This window comes from Lolium rigidum, chromosome 3, assembly GCF_022539505.1.
Source record: "Lolium rigidum isolate FL_2022 chromosome 3, APGP_CSIRO_Lrig_0.1, whole genome shotgun sequence".
In the NCBI taxonomy this organism is placed as follows: Eukaryota; Viridiplantae; Streptophyta; class Magnoliopsida; order Poales; family Poaceae; genus Lolium; species Lolium rigidum.
Genome location: NC_061510.1, coordinates 225154605 through 225175358, shown reverse-complemented (window position 1 = coordinate 225175358; position 20754 = coordinate 225154605). Strand labels below are relative to the sequence as shown.

Genomic DNA, 20754 nt, shown 5'->3' with positions numbered 1-20754 from the left:
TACAAATAGGCCAAGCCCACCCAATAACAACTCAATAGGGTCACGTCCACCCTCAACGACGACATAAACCGCTCCGCCAAACTAATTAGTCTCTCACCGTGCTCGAAAAGAAAAAGGCGCATCTGCTATGGGAGAAGCAGACCCGGGACGCTCCCACAAAGGTGAAGAAACATGCCTCCTCAAAACCATGGGTCAGAAATGGTGCCCGGCACACCAATTACCAACCTTGAGAGTCACCTCGTCGCCCAGACGACACAAGGTCGGACACCCTCAAAGTTGACAAATGCCTGGAGCCGCCGTCCCGACATTTCGCTGCTCTGCCACGCCCTACCTTGTGTGGTAAGGATTTCACCCTGTGACAGGTGGATCCTATGAATGATAAAGTTTGGCAATTCTAAAGTATTACAAAACCCAAACCCAACAAATATTAAGCTATCAAATTTTGGCTTGACAAATTATGGATGGAACCAAACAACCAGTAACCTCTTGAACATCTTTTCTCTATTTTTACTCTTCCAAGTTGTCAACTGCATTGCTGAATAAGGAATCGAGACGAGATGCATTCCCCAACATGAAACCACATAGGACACGTTTTCAGGCTTGTTCTGAATTGTTCTTCAGTCCTGCAATGTATGTCCACAATCTGATACCATATGGAGATCCATATATGCAACATGAACTGCCATATTTTGGATAAAATCGTAAATTAACTTGTAACTGGTGCACATCTGTCTGGCCTGAACTGAATGAGTGAACTTACAGAACAACCGTGTAACAGAAAATTAACAGAATATACTTGCTCTAAGTAGAGAACACAGAATGCAATTCATAACAATCTAAACCATTCAGCAACACATTGGTGGTCATTTTATCAGAGATGCCATAGCAGAACCGAACATTTTCTTTACAAAAGGTTTTCTATATAAATCGCTTTGTCAACGAGGCACACCAGATCCACACCACAGTCAACGTGTACACCTGACAAAATTACGGTCCTCTATCTAAACGCAGGTCACCAAAATATGTACTCTACCAAAAAAATGTTATTCACCCGTCTCATGAGCAATGAGACCAGCATTAGGCACTAAACCCCAAAAGCCTTAAACCTTCTCTTATCCCCTCCGCCCGCCGCACTGCGCCGGCGGCCGGCGCCGCCCCCTGCCGCCCTTGGCAGGGCACGCGGCAACCACAGCCGGTGGCGGCGAGACGCAGTTCCAGTGCGCGCAGACCGCCGCGCTGGACGGGACGCCGCGCACGCCGATGGCGGTGAGGAAGTTGTCCTGCAAGAAGAGCACCCGCATGCGTCCGGCCTCCGCCGCCGATGCGATATCCGAGGGTAGTTCGCCGGCGAACTTGTTGCCGTTGAGGTAGACCGCGGCGGCGGTGGCCAGCTCCGGCGGCACCCGGCCGGTGAGCGCGTTGTGGCTGAGGTCGACCGTGGCGCCCGCCGGCACCCGCCCCGCGGGGCGGAGCTCGCCGGAGAAGGCGTTCTTGCGCAGCTGCAGGTACCCGATCCGGAAGGAGAAGAGCTCCCCGGGAACCTCGCCGGAGAACCAGTTCCCGCCGAGGTCGAGGAAGGAGAGCCTGTTCAGCCTGCGGAGCACGCCGCCGACGCGGCCGGAGAGCCTGTTGCCCGCGAGGCTGAGGTAGACGACCGTCTCCGGGAGCGCCGGCACGCCGCCCGAGAGGCGGTTGTTCCTGAGGTCGAGGTGGACGAGCGGCGCGCTGACCGTCCGGGGGATCTCGCCGGAGAGGGAGTTGTGGGAGAGGACGAGCGTGCGCAGGCTCCTGGTTTGGAGCAGGGAGGAGGGCAGCCTGCCGGAGAAGGCGTTCTTGCTGAGGTCGACGGTGCGGAGCGCGGGGGAGAATGTGGCGGGGAGGGCGCCGGAGATGAGGTTCCCGGAGAGGGCGAGGAAGCGGAGCGAGGGGAGCGCGGCGACGGCGGGGGAGAGCCCGCCGGAGACGCGGCCGGGGACGAGCGAGAGGGAGCTGAGCGCGGCGAGACGCGCGAGCGCCGCGGAGGGGAATGCGCCCGAGAGGCCCGGCGCGCCCGCCCGCGGGTCGCCGAGCGCCAGCGTGACGACGCGACCGTCCCCGGAGCAGGACACCCCCGCGAACGTGCAGGGGTCGCCGGTGAAGTCCCAGGAGGCGAAGAAGCCGGAGCCCGGCATGTCGGAGAGCGCGCGCCGCACGGCCTGCAGCGCCAGGTAGTCTACCGGATGCAGCGTGGCCGCCGCCGGCATTGCCGCCAACGCGAGAAGCAGCGCGGCGAGGAGCAGGAGCACGCCCGGGCGCCGCCTTGCGGGCGCGGCCATTGGACTGTCGATGCGAGATGATGCGCGAGGCTGTCGGAGCAGTGGACGGAGTTGAGTGAGTGTCACTGTTCAGTGCGGCGGGCGTTGAGAGTTGAGAGGAGTGGGCTTGGAGGGGCTTGGAGGAGAAGAAGGCGCGCTGGGGACGGCGTTGATATGCGTGCGTGCGAGGTGGTGGGTCCCACACGGCTGGCCTGTGTGTCCCACTGGCGTGTGGGCCTGCACAGCTACACGGCTCGCCTGGCAATGGGCAGTGCTTTGGAGTGAGGTGCGCTTTGAAAACCGTGCAGGTTGAGGCAGAGACGTGGAGGTCGTGATGAATTAACTAGGAAATGATTCCCAGGGTGAGGCAGAGACGTGGAAGTTGGACATGGAGTACAACTTAAATCTATTTCGAAATGTAAAAAAATCTGGTAAGAAATCTCGCGAGTACATACTGATGTTTTATGTCCTCCTAACGGCGTTTCATGAAAAACTGATGTCTTTTGTGTCATATGTAAAAAAAGACAAAACTTAGTGGTAAGAAAAGGATTTTCATGAGACATTTTCTTTATCTTTTTTACAAAGGACACAAAGTAAGTGGATTATCCAAGAAACTTGGCGCGTGCATATATAATGTTTATAATGTGCGCGCCAAATCGAAATCGTTTTGACACTTCAAAAAGAAATTACGATAGCACGAGCATACACACATGGGATCAAATCTGCATTTCCAACAATTCCAATATATACAAACCGGATGGACACATGATGAAGAGAGGCGCCCATTCGTGGGGGTGCGAAGGAATGCCATGTCGGTTGTCTCTTTGACAAATCGGGAATGCCATAGAAAATAAAAGATTATTTCACATTTACAATAATAAATAACTAATTCTTTGATCTATGATCTTGGGACTAACCTCCCCAAAATCCTATGTAAAAAGTAGTGGATAAAGATACAATATGCCATTAAAAAATCCTTTCTAGAAATTCAATGGGAAAATGAGAAGAAAATGACATGTGTCCTCCATGCTTGTACGCTTCCTCAATTAGAACCTCACGCAAGAAACAATTAGGTAAAACTCACAAAAGAAAAGAGTGCAATGCCAAAGATCCGATGATTTTCAACCGGTTATAACTTGGGAGATTTCTTCTCTTGAATTTTGCAAGTCACAAAGTCTCCTCCTACCAATTTCATGTATATACTTATGAATAGTGAACTTGGTTGGTACTTGGTAAAAAAAAAGTCAACGAGGTTATCACACGACTTCGTTTGCAAAAAAAAATTCCTCTTCTTGTGTAGCTCATGGGGATAAAACAGCTTAGGAGCAATATAATTTGTAATATTACTCTTAATATTACTTGTTTGGATATGTACAATACAATCAGCATTATGTTCATAGATAATGGCGGGTGATTCCAGTGAACCAATCTTACTTGAACTTTGGAAAAAGTTCATCATTCTATGAAATCATACACATTCCTGTCATACTTTTACAAGCAATTGTCTCAAAATAACTCCCGTGATATGTCCCTAACACTAAGTTGGGATATTACAATTTTGTAACAACGATCTTGCTATCAACTCGATCCATTTGAAGTCCTTTTTGTGTGTGTACATACTCCAGAATGCTCGATAGTTATTGACCAAAGCTAGGAAGTAATCATCTAATGCTTTTGAACTAAATTCAGCAGCATTATCCATTCGGGTGAATTTTATCCCATGTTTGGGATGGTTAGCTCTCAATTTTATGATCTGAGCGATCATCTTTGCAAAAGTATGGTTTCCTATGGATATTAGACACACGAGTTGAACCATCTTGTAGATGCACCAGTGAATTGGACCACGTATATCTCCTTAAATTTGTTCAACTAAATTTTCTTGTCAACGGAGACATCATACCCCGCCCGCCAGTGTATGGGGAAGCACAGGCGGTAGTATTTCTATTTCTCATGCGTGGTGAACACGTGGTGAGTGAGGCTTGGGGTGAAAGCTAGCCAGAGCCGCAGTCTCGCTTTCACTACCACCGTCCCACGGCAGCGGCAGCGGCAGCGGCAGCTCGTGGTCCGAACAAGCCACTCTCTGGACACTTGGCTCACTGACATGGTGGGACCTCCCAATCCTAGTAGTACCACTGGGCACTGGCAGCGTGGATGGATAGCAGCTCACCCTGCGGTTGCCGTGTTCTCCGCGTCGCCACGCTGGCAGCAGCGGCTGTCAAGTGAGCTCCACTGTCCCGACATGTCAGTGTACACGGCTGACGGGTACTGTCTAACCCCACATGTCATGCACTTGGCACGTTGAGGGTAAAGGCTGCCCTGTACCCGCTTTTAACAGCTGTACTACCGGTGCGACGCAGGAACAGAGGCAGGGTCAAAGCAGTGACGCGCCCTGCAGCTGCCAGGTAGGACCACGGCTTCCCCACGCACGAATCTCCACGCGCCACGCCTTGGTCCTGGTCCTGATGATTGCCCAGCTTTCCTTCCTGCCTGTGCCTGGGGAGGAGAAAAGAGGCAAAAAGTGAGAGGAGAGGATGTTGTTTATTTTTATGGCAAAAAGCGAGAGAGGATTTGGCACGGCATTTGGGAAGGGCATCTCATTCCTCTTTGTTTTGTAGCGGCTTGTTGGTTCCCTGATGATGGATTAGAACAAGAGAGACAAAAAGTGGATTACTTGTCCCTGCTTTGCCCTAATGTGCTATCAGGCCAGGCAGACTGATGGAGAGCATGGTGTTAGGATGATCTCCTCGCGTCCGAGCCCAACGGCTCGAACTCGGACCCTTGACCTCGTCCGCGCCCTGATCGGGGGCGCCCAACCACATCTGGTTGGTGGGCCCCTGTCGCCTGTGCTATAAATACGGTGGTGGGAGCGGTGGCACGGATCACGAGGTTGACCGGGAGTGCCACTCGCCCCGCCAACACACCCACCGATCCGGGTTCGGCACGGTGCCGACGGGATGCTCCATCACCGCCGCTACCTCGCCCACGCCACCGGCCGTCGCCATCAACGTCGGCGGGATCCTCCTCGAAGGGAGAGGTAAATGATTCACAGTACCATACATTATTTACAGAGATAGTCAGTACCCGTCATTAGATCTACACCTAGACGATCTAGCAAAGTCAACATTGGTATCAGAGCCTGCTAGAGTTGTAGATCTTTTGTTCTCGGGTAGGAAGAGATGAACCACAAACCCTAGTTCATCTTGACAAGAAATCCTAACCCTACATCGACCGTGAATGATGAACCCTAACCCTAAACAAAAGAAGGGTAAGGGGAAAAGAAAAGTCATACCGGCCAGGGCTTCGGGCTGGCCGGCAAAGTACCACGCCGACAAAGAAAAAAAAAAAGGCGCCGCCACTGACCCGCCTCGGGCTGCTGCTGCTCGAGGCCGGGGCGCCGACAAAGTGAAAGATCAAGGCGCCGCAAAGAAAAGGGCGCCGCCACCTGAGCCGCTTGCCAGTGGTGCGCCCACGCTCGGGTGCACGCACGCGCCGGCAAGAGGGCCAGGGGGGCGCCGCCAGTCCTCCTCCGGCCGGTGGTTGCTGCCGCCCGCCGCCAGTGAACGCGCGCAGCGTGCCGCCAAGGTGGTGCTGGAGAACGAAAAAGGGAACAGGGCGGCGCGTGGGCGTGTGCAGTCAGCGCCGCCGCCGACCGTCGCCGGCCGCTGCAAGCTATGCAGCGCGCGGACGACCGCGGCGATTCTTCTGCGAGAGAGGACGAGAAAGAAATGCAAAGGGGGAGGAAATCCGAGCGCCTCGCTCGTCGCCGGCGTGCTGCTGCACGTGCGTGCGAGGAACAGCCGGGCGGCGCCGCCGCCACAGAGAGGAGGCGCGCGGGGCAGAGAGGGTGGCCAAGGGGAAAAGACTAGGGTTAGGGTTCTGGCCGTTTCGGTCCCCTTTATACCAGCCGAAATCGAAGGGCCGCCGTCGGATTCGATCCGACGGCCGAGAGGGCCGCGGCGTGGCCGCCGTGTGCGGGCCGCGTCGGCGCCGCGTGCGGGCCGCGTGGGCTCCGCCGGCTAGGCCGCGGGCGGGCCGGCTGGCGGGCCGCGTGCGGGCCGCGTGGGCGACGCATGCTTCGGGCCGCGTGGGCGACGCGTCTTCGGGCCGCGTAGCGGGCCGCGGCATGTGCGCCGCGCTGCTGCGCGCCGCGCGTGGGCGCGGCCACTGGCCGAGCGAGGCCACGGGCCGTGGGCCAAAGTGCGGCGCTGCACGTTTTACGGTTTGTCTGTTTTTGTTTTTCCGGAGGCATTTTAGGCGAGTTTTGGGTCAATTTTGGCCTAATTTTGTCCAAGTTTTTTCTAAACAAATAGAACCAACGTGATATTTGTTTAGGAATTAAAAGTGAAAGATATGCCTCTGGAAAGTTCAAAAGTTAATAGTTCAAAGTAAAGGTTTCCATCGCAATAGTAAAAGAAGCTTTTTTTGTCAAGTTTTTCTCGAGCAAATTGAACCAACGAGATATTTGTTTTGGAAAATTAAAAGTAATGAAGATGCTTACGAAAAGTTTAAAGTTTAAAGTTTGACTTCAAAGTTTTCATCTGCAAATAGTTAAGATGCATTTTCAATTTGGAAAAATGCAAAAGTGATGATTAAAATTTGTAAAGTTGCTTAAAAGTGATTGTTGAAACAATTATGATATGTCATTTTATGACCAACGTTATTGATGGCATGATCATGTTTTGTTGTAATAATATGTGCAAAAGTGATAATCAAAGTGATTATTGTGACAATTATGGTTCTGTTATTTTTTAACCAATGTTATTAATGACATAATCATGATTTGTTGCAATAAGGTGTGCATTTATCTCTATTTTCTGCCCAACGGTGATATAGATTTAATTGCATAAACGAGTTGTATGTTCTAATTTTGACCAACGTTGGATTATTGCATGCAATTGTTGTTATGATCTCATTTCATTGTAGTTTTAAAGGAGGGTACTACTTGATAACTTGTATCAATGATGTTCCAACCCTCGGAGGTGACAACTACCTTGAAGGAAGAAAGAAGGTCGATTTGTCTTGAGGTGGACTGGGTTCCCCACAGCACGGTCGGACCAAAAGATCCGAGTCGAAATGACAAGGATAATGATGCTTGCATGGCAGCATAAAAGAGTGGCTATGTGCCATTTATAAAGAATACAATTGAGAACGCTATTGTGGGCTCAATTGCAAAGTATGCTTCCGTATGGGAGTATCTTGAAAGAATAAAGAGCCGAGTTCATTGGTTCTTCAAAGATATGTGCGACCCAGTGCTGCGTAGCAACCGGTGACGAAAAAGTACACATGGACGGGAAGGACATGGCAAGTGTGCCATATGGTGTAATAATGCTTATGTGGGTGTTGTCCGTGTGTAATGTGAATGAAAAAGTGTTGTCCGCGTTGGACAAAGAACAAAAGAAAAGAAAAGAAGCTGATGAATCGTCGAAATATGGCATTGTCGCTTAGGCCATATTTCGAGGGGAAGAATAGAAAGACTTGTTAAAAATGGTATTCTTCCTCCATTAGAATTCTCGGACATAGAACAGACGCATCGATTGCATTAAAGAAAAAATTGTAAAGGTTGATTAAAAAGGGTGCAAATCGATGCACGACAACACTAGAAATAATTCACACCGAGATATGTGGATCATTTCCTGTGAAAAGTGTGGATGGTTATGATTCGTTCATAACATTCACGAATAATTACTCCCGATATGGTTATATTTATCCAATAAAAGAAAGAACGAAGCGTTGGATAAATTCAAAATATTCAAAGCTGAAGTTGAAAATCAGCATGATAAAAGAATAAAGATAGTCAGGTCTGATCGTGGAGGGGAGTACTACGGTCGACATACTCCATATGGCCAAGTCCCTGGACCCTTTTGCAAGGTTTCTACAGGAGACTGGAATAGTCGCCCAGTACTCGATGTCGGGCGAACCTCAGCAGAATGGGGTAGCTGAAAGGCGCAACCGTACCCTTATGGATATGGTGCGCAGTATGATGAGCTATTCCACCCTACCATTGGGATTGTGGATTGAGGCGTTAAAAACCGCTACTCACATTCTAAACAGAGTACTAAGCAAATCGGTGCCCAAAACGCCGTATGAGCTATGGACATGGAGAGTGCCTTCTCTAAACCACCTGAAAGTGTGGGGGAGTCCTGCTGAGGCCAAAGTATTCAATCCAAATATCGCAAAGTTAGATACCAAAACAGTCAGCTACCATTTTAGTAGCTATCCTGAAAAGTCAAAAGGTTATTGTTTCTACTGTCTAGAGAAATACACAAAGTTTGTGGAAACGAGACATGTTGTCTTCTTAGAAGACGAAATGATGAGGGGAGCATGGTAGCTCGGAAAATTGATCTTGAGGAGAAGAGGGTGCATGCACCTAATCCGATGACTCGGGAGCCATTTTTGAGCTACCATGTGCACTGTACCGACGATCCCTGCGATTGTGGTGCAAGCGCCTGTTGTAACTCCACCCATGACAACGATGAGTGAAAATTCGGAACCTGTCCGTCAGGAGCCGAATGAACCATTTGTTGAGCATGAAAGGGAGCAACAACAGCCACCTCCTGGAAAGTACAAAGCACGACTTGTGGCAAAAGGATTTACATAAAGAGAAGGGATAGATTACAATGAGACATTTTCTCCGGTCTCATGTAAGGATTCCTTCAATCATCATGGCACTAGTTGCACATTTTGATTTAGAGTTGCATCAAATGGATGTAAAGACGGCATTTCTAAACGGGGATTTAGAAAAAAATGTCTCCATGAAACAACCTAAGGGTTTTATCATGGAAGGCAAGAAAGAAATGGGATGCCGCCTAAAGAAATCCATTTATGGATTAAAGCAAGCCTCCAGACAGTGGTATCTAAAGTTTAATGAAACAATTAAGAGATTTGGATTTAAAGAAAATATTGAGGACAATTGCGTTTATGCAAAGTTTAAAAGTGGGAAATATATTTTCCTAATCTTGTATGTGGATGATATTCTGCTTGCCAGCAGTGATGTTAGTCTACTGCAAGAGACAAAGAAGTTCTTGTCCTCAAATTTTGATATGAAAGATCTTGGTGAAGCGTCATATGTTTTGGGCATAGAAATTCACCGAGATAGAAACAATGGAGTATTAGGACTATCGCAAAAGGCTTATTTAGAAAAGATTCTAAGTAAGTATAATATGCATAAGTGCGGTGCCACACCTGCCCCTATAGTCAAGGGCGACAGTTTTGGGAAACATCAAAGTCCCCAAAATCAATACGAGCTCGATCAAATGAAAGCGGTTCCATATGCTTCGGCTATTGGAAGCCTACAGTATGCACAAGTGTGCACTCGCCCTGACTTAGCTTTTATCACCGGAGTACTCGGTAGATATCAAGAAAATCCAGGTTTTGAACACTGGAAAATGGTAAAGAAGGCATTGCGTTATGTGAAAGGCACAAAGAGTTACATGCTAACATACAGAAGATCTGATTCCCTAGAAATAAGAGGGTATTCGGATGCAGATTTTGCGGGGATAAAGATGATAGAAAATCCACATCTGGATATGTATTCACCCTCGCAGGGGAGCTATTTCATGGAGAAGCTCCAAACAGACCATAGTTGCATCATCCACGATGTATGCAGAATTTATAGCATGTTATGAAGCCACGGGGCAGGCATTATGGTTAAAGAAATTCAAACCCGACTTGAAAGTGGTAGATTGTATTGACAAACCACTAAAGATGTACTGCGACAATGATCTCGCGGTATTTTATGCTCACAACAACAAGTCGAGTACAGCTACGAAACCAATTGAGGTTAAGTATTATGTTGTGAAACACAAGGTCCAGGATCAAACTATAAGTCTCGAGCATATAAGGACAAAAGATATGCTTGCGGATCCGCTAACGAAAGGCTTACCACCCAGCGTGTTCAAGGAACACGTAGCCGGCATGGGTTTAAGGGAAAGTCTTACCTATCCTGGATCATAAGAGGCCCAAAAGTAAAAGAATTTGTTTCGGAACGGAGAAGTGCATTGTGGCTGTCCGATTCTATCGGCAATAGAGCTGTGACGAAGAAACATGCCCTATGTACCGATCCAAAATGAAACGAATAAAATGAAAGTATAAAGTTAAAAGAAAAGTTGAGATCAAGGGGGAGAATGTTAGGATGATCTCCTCGCGTCCGAGCCCAACGGCTCGAACTCGGACCCTTGACCTCGTCCGCGCCCCGATCGGGGCGCCCAACCACATCCGGTTGGTGGGCCCCTGTCGCTCGTGCTATAAATACAGTGGTGAGAGCGGTGGCACAGATCACGAGGTTGACCGGGAGTGCCACTCGCCCCACCAACACACCCACCGATCTGGGTTCAGCACAGTGCCGACGGGATGCTCCATCACCGCCGCCGCTACCTCACCCACGCCACCAGCCGTCGCCATCAACGTCGGCGGGATCCTCCTCGAAGGGAGAGGTAAATGATTCACAGTACCATACATTATTTACAGAGATAGTCAGTACCCGTCATTAGATCTACACCTAGACGATCTAGCAAAGTCAACACATGGTTCATCGCCTTTCTCATCTCCTTTCCCTAGATAGCATGGACTGCTGATGCCTTACCCAATGTACCACTCCAAAGCGTCTAAGACAAGTCACAGACTTGAGCATACAGCTGACAAATCATGGACTATAATGTGCAATCATCCCAAAATTGGAAATCATAAGCATACACCATGTACTACAAGAGTAGAGTCTACTTTCTCCCTTCACAATTGCTTTGCGCTTTAGGTTTGGTCAAACTCAAACTATGTAGAATTTAATTAAATGTTTATGAAAAATGTTAGAATATACTACAATATAAAACATATTGTGTTAGAATCGGCATAAAGTTATTTTTCATATTATATGTATTTGATACTCCCTCCGATCCAACTTATTTAATTTAATTTTATCTAGATGTGGATATATCTAGATACATTTGTGTATAGGCAAAATTAAGTCAATTAATATAAATTGGAGAAAATATTTTAATCGTTAATGTTTTTTTCTAAATTCTTGATTAAACTATAAAATTTATTTTGATTAAACCCAAATCCAAAGTAAATAAAAATGCAGAGACTATAGTGTAAATTGACTGTAAGTACAGCTACGAGTATTCAGTGAACAGGTAGACCTGCGCGCTGTTTTGCTCTTGAGTTTTCCTGATATGGCCGCGCCTGCTGGTACACGGCCGTTTTCTTTTTACTTCGTTTGGCCACACAGACGGGGACATGGTGCATAAATACTTGTCTTCAGAGTACTAGGTTACAACGGCACGTGCTAGCTAGAACAAAAGCTTAACTGAGGAGGAGGACGCATCGCTGTGTAGTGTTGTACACAGGACTGCCGGTACACTGCTGGTTTTCACCTAGGCAGCTCAGCTTTGGCCACTGGGTTTTTTTTTTCTTGATGAAACGGGGCCAAACGTTATGGCTCAATGTATTAAAGGATATTGGATAAAAACCTTTACAATAACACCACATATAGATCACCACATCATCAAAAAAAAAAATCCACGCAGACACATGAACAAAGGTCTGTACTTGAAAAGTTGAGAACCATCCATTAAGAAGGAACAAAAACCTTCCTTGTGGCGCCACTTCCAATTTTTTTTTGCTTTTTGCTCCATGGATCCGTTCAATCAGGAGGAAATCAATCCGCTAGCCAGATCCAAGGCTAGCCACCTCGTACCGAGTAAGTTGCACAGCTCCTTCGCAAAGAGGGCCCTAGAGTCAACAAAGTCAATGATTGGATGGTATCCAAAGATGGTGACATAGAAGCCACCGTTGAGGAGTCGATGACCTAAGCGAGTCCACCTCCGAAAGCACCATCGGATACGAGGAGCAGACTCCCTAGACAAATCATGCAACTCAGGCATGGTCAACATCTTCGGAGGCACGGGTGCAGAAATGTCCTCGCTCTCAATGGCAGCTGACAAATGAACATGCGACAACAGGCACATGGCCTGAATCAAGAGGAGAAACCACCATAGGGGCCTTCTTCCAAATGATTGTTGAACCGACATTGAGTTCGGCCGGACGAGGGCCTTCAGGTGCAAATGTTGACCTTTCAAGAGCAGCCCTCGCCCTCATCAGATGTAATATCCCAGGTTTAGAGTCAATAAAATGAGAGAACACCAAAGTGTGCATTGCATTCATGCATAGAAAATCCGGGGAATTTTCGAGCTTTCAAATAAAACTTACCACGATGAATCGAAGTTTCACTTGACTTGCTGGAATTGAAGTAGATCATCAAGTCAAGCGCTATAAACTTCACTGTGATCTTTGCTAAACCTTGTTTTGGGTAGATATGATTTGATCTATGGGCTAGATCAAATAGAATTAGTTTTACAACAAACAACACTTTATGTAAGGGTCAACTATAAGATCTTATAAAAAGATCTCAACATGACATTCCTTACAACAACACATGAATAATTATTCAACCATAATTCTGAAAACACAATCAAATAAGAAACTATTCTTTACTTATCTTATCCATGTCTTCTACTAAATAAATGTTCCTACCATGAGTCACATGGTATATCTTTTCAACTACAATAATTGAGCCCAAGCCAAGAACATGCATATTCATCTTTCAGTAACTTTGACCATTCCAACCTTGTTTCCCAACTCATTCCATTAAACCTTAGAGAAAGGAGAGCACCATTCATATGCTTATATTATGCATTCAATAGAACCTAGTTTAATATTTAAACCTTATCCAAGTGAGGTAATTGTTGATACTAACCAATGTTATAATAAATATAAGTCAAGTACTAAACTCTAATTGACTTTGTAAGGAACTATTCTTTAGTAATTATAGAGAGGCAAGTGTGGTGGTCATTACATCTTGGTAATGATCATAAACCCAAGAGAAAACCCTACCTATTTTAGAAGAGCTCAACCTAAAGAGGTATACTCAAGTATATGGACTTATACTTGATCTTGGAGGTGAGAACCCTATTCCAATAGCAATACCTTAGGAAACCAATTCCATAATCATCACAATTTGGTATTAATTAAAAACCCTAAGAATCTAGGATGAGTGTGATGAGAGAAATATTAAAGAAGGATTAGTGAGGAATGAGTGGATCTTGTCTAATGCATGATCATATCTTGTAGACCTAGATGATAAGTTAAACCATATGATTACTAGATCTCATCTATCACATAAAATAATAAGTATATCACTAGTAGTTAACCCCAGACCAATCCTCATGCCTTGTGTGGAGGAGTAACCCTAGCTAGCCAATAAAACATAATCAAAGCTTATGCTTATACCCAATTCTAGCTTGTGTATTACATGGGTAATCCCAAATAAAACCCTAGACCACATTTGAATCCAAGTACCAATTGGGATCATGAAAAGAACCCTGCCATACCTCATGCCTATTTAATACTTCAATTAGTGAAGCATCACCAAAACCCTAAACCTTTCACCTAGGAATTACTTCACATAAAATATTGAACTCTACTTTTCCATCCTAGTAGACCAAATGAAGTAGTGTTCTATAAAATTAAACCATCATTAGCCAATGCATTGCTAATTATAAACATGGGATCCATCTTAATTAGTTAAAGCTAAAGTTTACTACAACCAGGTTAGTGATTATAGAATTTTCTTAGCCATCTTCTTAAAACCATAGGAATAATTCTTCACATACAATCATGACACAATTCCAACCTCATTACCATTTAATTTAAACTCTAGCCATAATATAAAATGCATGGGAACAATCAATATTGTTAAGTAATAACAAAACCTGATGACATGTTTACCAAGCACTGGTTATAAACTTCAAATCATTCAAAATAGGTTTGATTTCCAAATTTAAAGAGTTGAGATAAATACCTAAACCATTTCTATTTAATTCAAGTCTCACAAAATCTCAATTGAATCCTAACCAAACTATTTGTTTAAAATAATAAAACCATGCAGTAAACATGATTATCAAGTTATCTTAATACTCAAATATTTTAGATCATGCCAAACAAACCAGCAATTAAGATTTAAATACAAACCAGAATATAAAAACAGAAAATTTAAAAAAGGAAAAAGAGAGGGAAAGCCTTACCTGGTGGACCTCAGCACCGCAGCAGCCCATCACCACCAAGTCAACCAAGCCCAACACCAGCCCAGCCCACAGAAGAAAACGACCCAACCCACGTAACGTTTCAACGAAGAAGAAAATGGGCGTCGTCTTCTTCTCCGGCGTCGACAGCGCAGAGGAGAAGCCGGCCACCTCACCGTGATGGATAGGGACGCCCTGGGCGTCGTCAGAAATCTCAGAACCGCGCCCAAATCCTCTCGCGTCCGAGCCTATCTAATTGCGTCCCGATTCGTGCTCATTTGCAGTAACAATGACACCGCCACATCTCGGCCGTCGCCGGCGGTGAACTTCCTAATTTGACCTCGCCGAGCTCTATAAATAGGTCAAGAACTTCTCCAGGAAACCCTAGTACCTCGCCGCCCATCTATTCTCTCTCAGTAGCCCTCTATCTCTCGTAATCAACAAAATCACCGTCGGCTGTTCTACGGCTAGCCGCCGATTAAGACCACCCCGGCGTACGATTTATGGTCGAGGAGGTGCGCCTCGATGCGTAGTCCACACGGGAGCAAGCACGCATCCAGGGGAGCTCTGGACGACGTCAATTTCAGCTTTTCCCCTTGCAGCAGATCGCCGGGATTCGCGACGGTGAGCTCGTCGCCGACCACCAACATCCCCGTCGAGCACATCATCATCTTCAGGGTGAGCATACGCACCTCTGGAGCCTTTTATTTTGCTCTGTCATCCATCCTAGCATCGGATTCGATTCCTCGCCGGAGTAAACCGCCGCGGGTCATCGTCTCCGATGAAGTTCCGGGCACCAATAGTTGATTCCGCCACCACCAGGGTGTTCCTCATCCTCTTCTCGTTCGAACGCACTTCACGGGAAACTCGGGGAGACCCTGTATCGGCGGCGCCGTCCTCGTCTGGTCGCCGGCGTCGAGCCGACGGCGAGAGGGACGTGTCTCCTGCCTCGTCAGCATTTGTTGACTGGTCCTTGCCCGCGTGGCAAGTGACCCAGTCAACGGCCCCACCTGTCTGTCTCTGTAGCTAGGTGTGAATCGGTATGTTTAGCCTTTCTGTTTAATTTCAAATTCCAAAAAATTGCAGAAACTTTGAAAAATCATATAAAATTCATTTCAACTCAGAAAAATATGAATAATATATCAAAATGCTCACAAAAATAAACTCTATTCAAATAAAATATAAAACAAAAGACAAAATAAAAATCCATTTATTTTTAACTTCTTTAATTATGCCTTTTCATTTATTTAAAATGCAAATTGAATTCAATAAATAATTAAGTTCCAAAAATTAAATTTTAACTAATCAGTAACTAATTAAAAATGTTAAAATTAATTTTCTTATCATAGTTGCATTAACTTAAATATTAGTGATAATTCATAAATCCTAATTTGCATATTACCATTTTCTATTTTCTTTAAATAATAATAAATGAAGAAAATACTAAAAACCAATATTAAATTTAGTAACTTAAATATTGTGAACTTAAATAATTTTAATTTGCAAGTTATTAGTTTTAAAACCAGTAATAATTGTTAAACCATTATCTCTGAATTTAACCTAATTAGGAGTTACCCTAATTATTAAATCTTGTAAAAATTAATAAAATGTTAAACCATTACTAATTTTGATTCAAAGTAATAAGTAACCACAACTCTATTACCAATCATCATTTTAGGAGTTGAACCATAATTTAGAAACCCTAGTTTCAAATTGAGTAAGACCTCGGATCCCATTATTTCATGTGATCATTCCACTTTAGTAGTAACTCTAAAACCCTAGTTATGTGTCACATGTGATCATATGAGATTCATCTATACATATAGAACCCTAATAAGAAACCAATGAATGCATATTCATGATCCACCAACATAAAACCAATTCATATGAGCTTGTCATTTCATGTCTCTATTTTTGATTAAAACTTATATGATCCAATAAGGCCACCTAAGTATAAACCCTAACTTATTAATATGTTAGCACCATTAATACTCATACTTAGTTCACACCATTCATCACCCTACCACACCATTAGGATTAACCTCAACCTTTAAACACTAGTAGGACCATAATGATAAACCCTAATACCAATCTTGTGTAGTTATGCACATCACATGCTCCTATTCCACTACACCCTACTTAGGAAATGATAAGCCACTTAGCTTAGAAACCATTAGAGATTACTTAGTAAAGCAATTGTGAAGTTATAGTAAACCCTAACTCATAGCAACACCTTGACCATCATTCTTTGATATGCTAACCATAATCAACCATAGTAATAAACCTGCTAATACTTGTTACATATAGACCAATTCTATTTAAGAACCCAACTAGTTCCTATTAAAGAACTAAATGAATCCAATAGTAAACCCTAGAAAGCCATAGCTCCTATGTATAGTAGTTCATATTCTTATTTAACCTGTTCTTCAAAAGTTATTCTTTTGAAGTACAAATGTCAATCATACCATAGAAGCCATAGTTCTTATTTGAAATACTTCTTATTTCTTAGACAGCATGTTCTTCAAAAGTTATTCTTTTGAAGTATAGCATAAGTAATCATCAACCATGTTCTGTAGAACTTAAAATTGACAATTGTTCTTTACATATTATTCCACCACTATTCTTTATGTGTATGATTCGTTATGATGTCTTATATCACTTGGTTATGATGCTAATATAACCAAACCCTAATAAGAACCTTGTTTGAGAACCATTCTAAAAGTACAACCAACCCTAAAGAAATCTTTACAATTCATACATCTTAAATCATCGAGGTTAGGTTACGCTCGGGACGATTGCATCTCATACTATGCATTATAGCATTATTGCCAGTTCTTTAAACATTGTCCTTACCGGACGATGATGGTATTTCAGAATTTGGATTTCTCACGTATCGAAGCTTTTGCCTGCATAATCTTGCAGTCAAGAAAGGCAAGTTCATCGCTTGCTCATGTCATTTGATTATTTGTATCAAACTATATGCAAAGTACTATACTTATCACTCATGCATTGAAAAGCAAAGTATTATTTTACAATTATGAATATGACTATGTGGTGGGCAATGGAACCATGGTATGTGTTGATATGGTGGAGGTTCCATTGCATGGGTACTACTCATCTAGGACTAAGTACCAATGCCGTCCAGATGATTCTAGCGCCGTACAAATCGCGTTGACCATAAGATCTATAATGGCTGCAGGGAAGTCAGTTTGTATCTTTTCCCTTCGCACGCCAACGGACTGGTAGAGCTGCGGGGTGTTGGAGGCACTGCCGTAGGTTGGGATAGCCTTTTAAATCCCCATCCGTGTGTGATGTTGAGCTCTACGGTCTATGATGGATTGTCCAAAGTACACCGTGAGTGAAGCCGTATTATCGGGAGAAGTCTACTGGGGGTGTACGGGTGGACAAAAGGGTGGGTTTGCAGGGTCGCGGAGAAGGCAGTGATTGGCTTGGATCTTACACCTGGCCCCACACCAAGGAAGTGTGGACGAGCATGCATCTCGGATAGGTATCAAGGATAAGGTCTCTTATGGGAAAAGTAACGCACCTCTGCAGAGGATACTCGGATGTAGATCGTCACTCCTCTGTTCGGGAAGGGAACTGCTGAACGCGGCAGGAAAGGAACTCCACGAAGTTCTGTTCAACCAGTGAAGACTAACGGGCATAGTTTTCAGAATAAAATAAACCTTTTGAAGAAACGTTTACGAAAACTTACATTCGCCTATGACTTTCCGGTCTATGGCTGTAGCTAGTGCATGATACAACTATTTCCTAATATGAACTTGCTGAGTACGCTCGTACTCATTCCCTCCCATTTGAACCCCCTTCTTAGATCAAGGCACCGAAGGAGAAACTACCGTGGAACTCGAAGACAAAGGAGTCAACTGTAACAAGATGAAGAATCCAATCAAAGAAGTCAATGGAGTCAACTTCTGCATCAGCTTGAGTGGAAACTTAGACTAGTAATAGAAGGGAATCTTTCCCTAATCCTAGCACCTAAGTAGCTAGATTTCTATGGCAAGCCTAGCATCTCTAGAGATAGTGATAGCTATAAGATAGACTACGAGTCGTTCTTCTGGAGCTTTATTTGAAGTTTTACCTCACTGTAAAGTAGGAGGTTGTGTTGATCTTATGTAAACAGCTCGTGTGTACTTCTATAGACATACCTTGGACTCGCATATGTTTCTGTTGTACCACTCTGAGAGATGTAATATGAGTGGAACGGTGTTTCACTTGTGTTATGTCAACGACTTGTGTACTACACCATGCAGTGGTACGCTGGGTCACCATAGCTGGTATCAGAGCAAATGCTTTGACCCTAGGATTAAACCCCTTTAACGGAGACCTATAGGTTTGGTAGTGTCTATAGGCAGTGTTTTAGCTAAGTTAACTATGCTAAACCAACTATTCTTTTGACTTGAGATGGGTATTCACTTGAGAATAATCCTGACACACTTGAGTCAATCTTTCTTATCTATTTTCTTAAGTAAAGTTAGTTAGTTATCTTACTTCATTCCAAATAATTAGAACACCATTGAAGCTTAAGATAATGGGTGGTAGTAGACCACAGTTGGTATACAACACATGGTAGTCCAAAGAGAGGATACAACCATAAGGAAGATATCCTATTGGAAGATGTATACCAAGTCATGTTATGGTTAAGTAAGAGTCATTTAAAATGTCAAATGACTGATGTTAAGTAAGGGAGATAAGTTATATAAGGTAGTATATGTCTATGATGAGTCAATCATAGGAGGTAAGGAAGAGTGATAGGAGTTACATGAGTCTACTTTTAATAATAAACTAGGTACTCATATATGATTCACTTGAGAGTCATGATGTGATGGAGTAGAACATCATAAGTGAATTACAAGAGTGTGATAAGGAGTAGGATTTAAGGTATAGTTCGAAAGCTTAGGCCTTAAAATCCTAATAACTGTACCAAGTATGTTGGAACCATAGTCCTTAGTTTAAAGAAGGCTTATTGAGAGCATGTCACATAGAGAAATCATAGAGTTATAGGTGGTATATTCTAAACAATCATGTGTTTAGAGTAGACATGTTAGAACTAATTGTATTATAGGAAGTAGTCCTCAATAGCACATATATATGGTATACTATTTTGTTAGTACTTCCAAAGAAAACTAGGTTAACTCCAACTATCCCAGGCCATTTTGTTTCAAGTTTGTCTCATTGCAAATGTGCAATTACGATGAATGTTGAGACAAATAGTAGAAATTCACGTATTGTGCTAAGTATCACAACCTAAACCTATCTTATGTGGTGTTATATACTACACATATGATCCTGATGTTTATGGATGTCTTACCCAACTATTATATTCAGGCATATAAGGATGTGTATTATAAGCACAAAGCTGGATTTTCTTGGATTTTATTGGATTTTCATTGTTTAACTAGATCCATACATGAAGTTTGACTTTGATATGAAAATGCATGTTGCAATATCAAGCTCCTACTTAATGTTATAGGTCTAGAGGGTAAAGGTATTCGTGTGAGGAAGTGACGAATTCTGAAGATTTTGGAAGACAAGATGAAGGTTCACTGGAAGAAAGATGTCAAATTGTGGGAAGCAACCACAATACTCTAAAGGAAGGACCAATCCAAACTCATTTCTATCCTTAATCAAGGAGTACTTCAACATGGAAGTACCATGAAAGTGAGAAAATAGTGATATGGAGCAGTAGAAGTGGAGCCATATTCATTATGAAAGAAGGGAATGCAAGTGAAGTCACTTAAAATACTATTTTCATAGTGTCAACAAGTGGTTATGTTGCAAAACAAACCTTAGAAGAAGGAAAATAGACAAGTGAAGTCGTAGCTGGCATCATAAGACCGCAGCTGATATAGGATAAATCATGCAGAGAAAGTATGTGAAGTGAGGTATATCTTAACTAAAACTATATAAGAAGCCACAGCTGGTAGATATTGCCTAAAACCATAACATAGCCACAGCTAGTATTCAATAAGCCACATCTCGTGTTAGGTAGTCTGCAGCTGGTAACAAATAGTCCACAGATTAGTCGTTCTTTCACTCTAAAGAAAAGAGGGATTCCGCAGTTGATATTCCGTAGCTGGTAAATATTTAGTTAGAGGATTCACAATGGATATCCACAATTGTGTGGATACACCAGAAAGAATTCTTCGTGAGACTTTAGAAACGTACAAAATATAAACCAGACTTAGACCAACTACCTAACCTTGGAGTTTAATGATTAGAAAAAAAGGAGTTTGAAGATCATTAGTAAACTCCAAGGGGGAGAGGAAGATCGAAGGAGAAGTATTAAGATCTGATTTGGAATATGAAAGACAAAGAAGAAGGTCTGAACTGAGAGGAAGTCCGATCCTATTTTCATAAGATTGGTG

At 43.9% G+C, this 20754-nt stretch overlaps 1 pseudogene; it reads right to left on the bottom strand.

Moving 5' to 3' along the window:
* Positions 1–801: 801 nt before the first annotated feature.
* Positions 802–2315, bottom strand: LOC124696109 (annotated as a pseudogene).
* Between the last annotated feature and the right edge of the window lie 18439 nt (positions 2316–20754).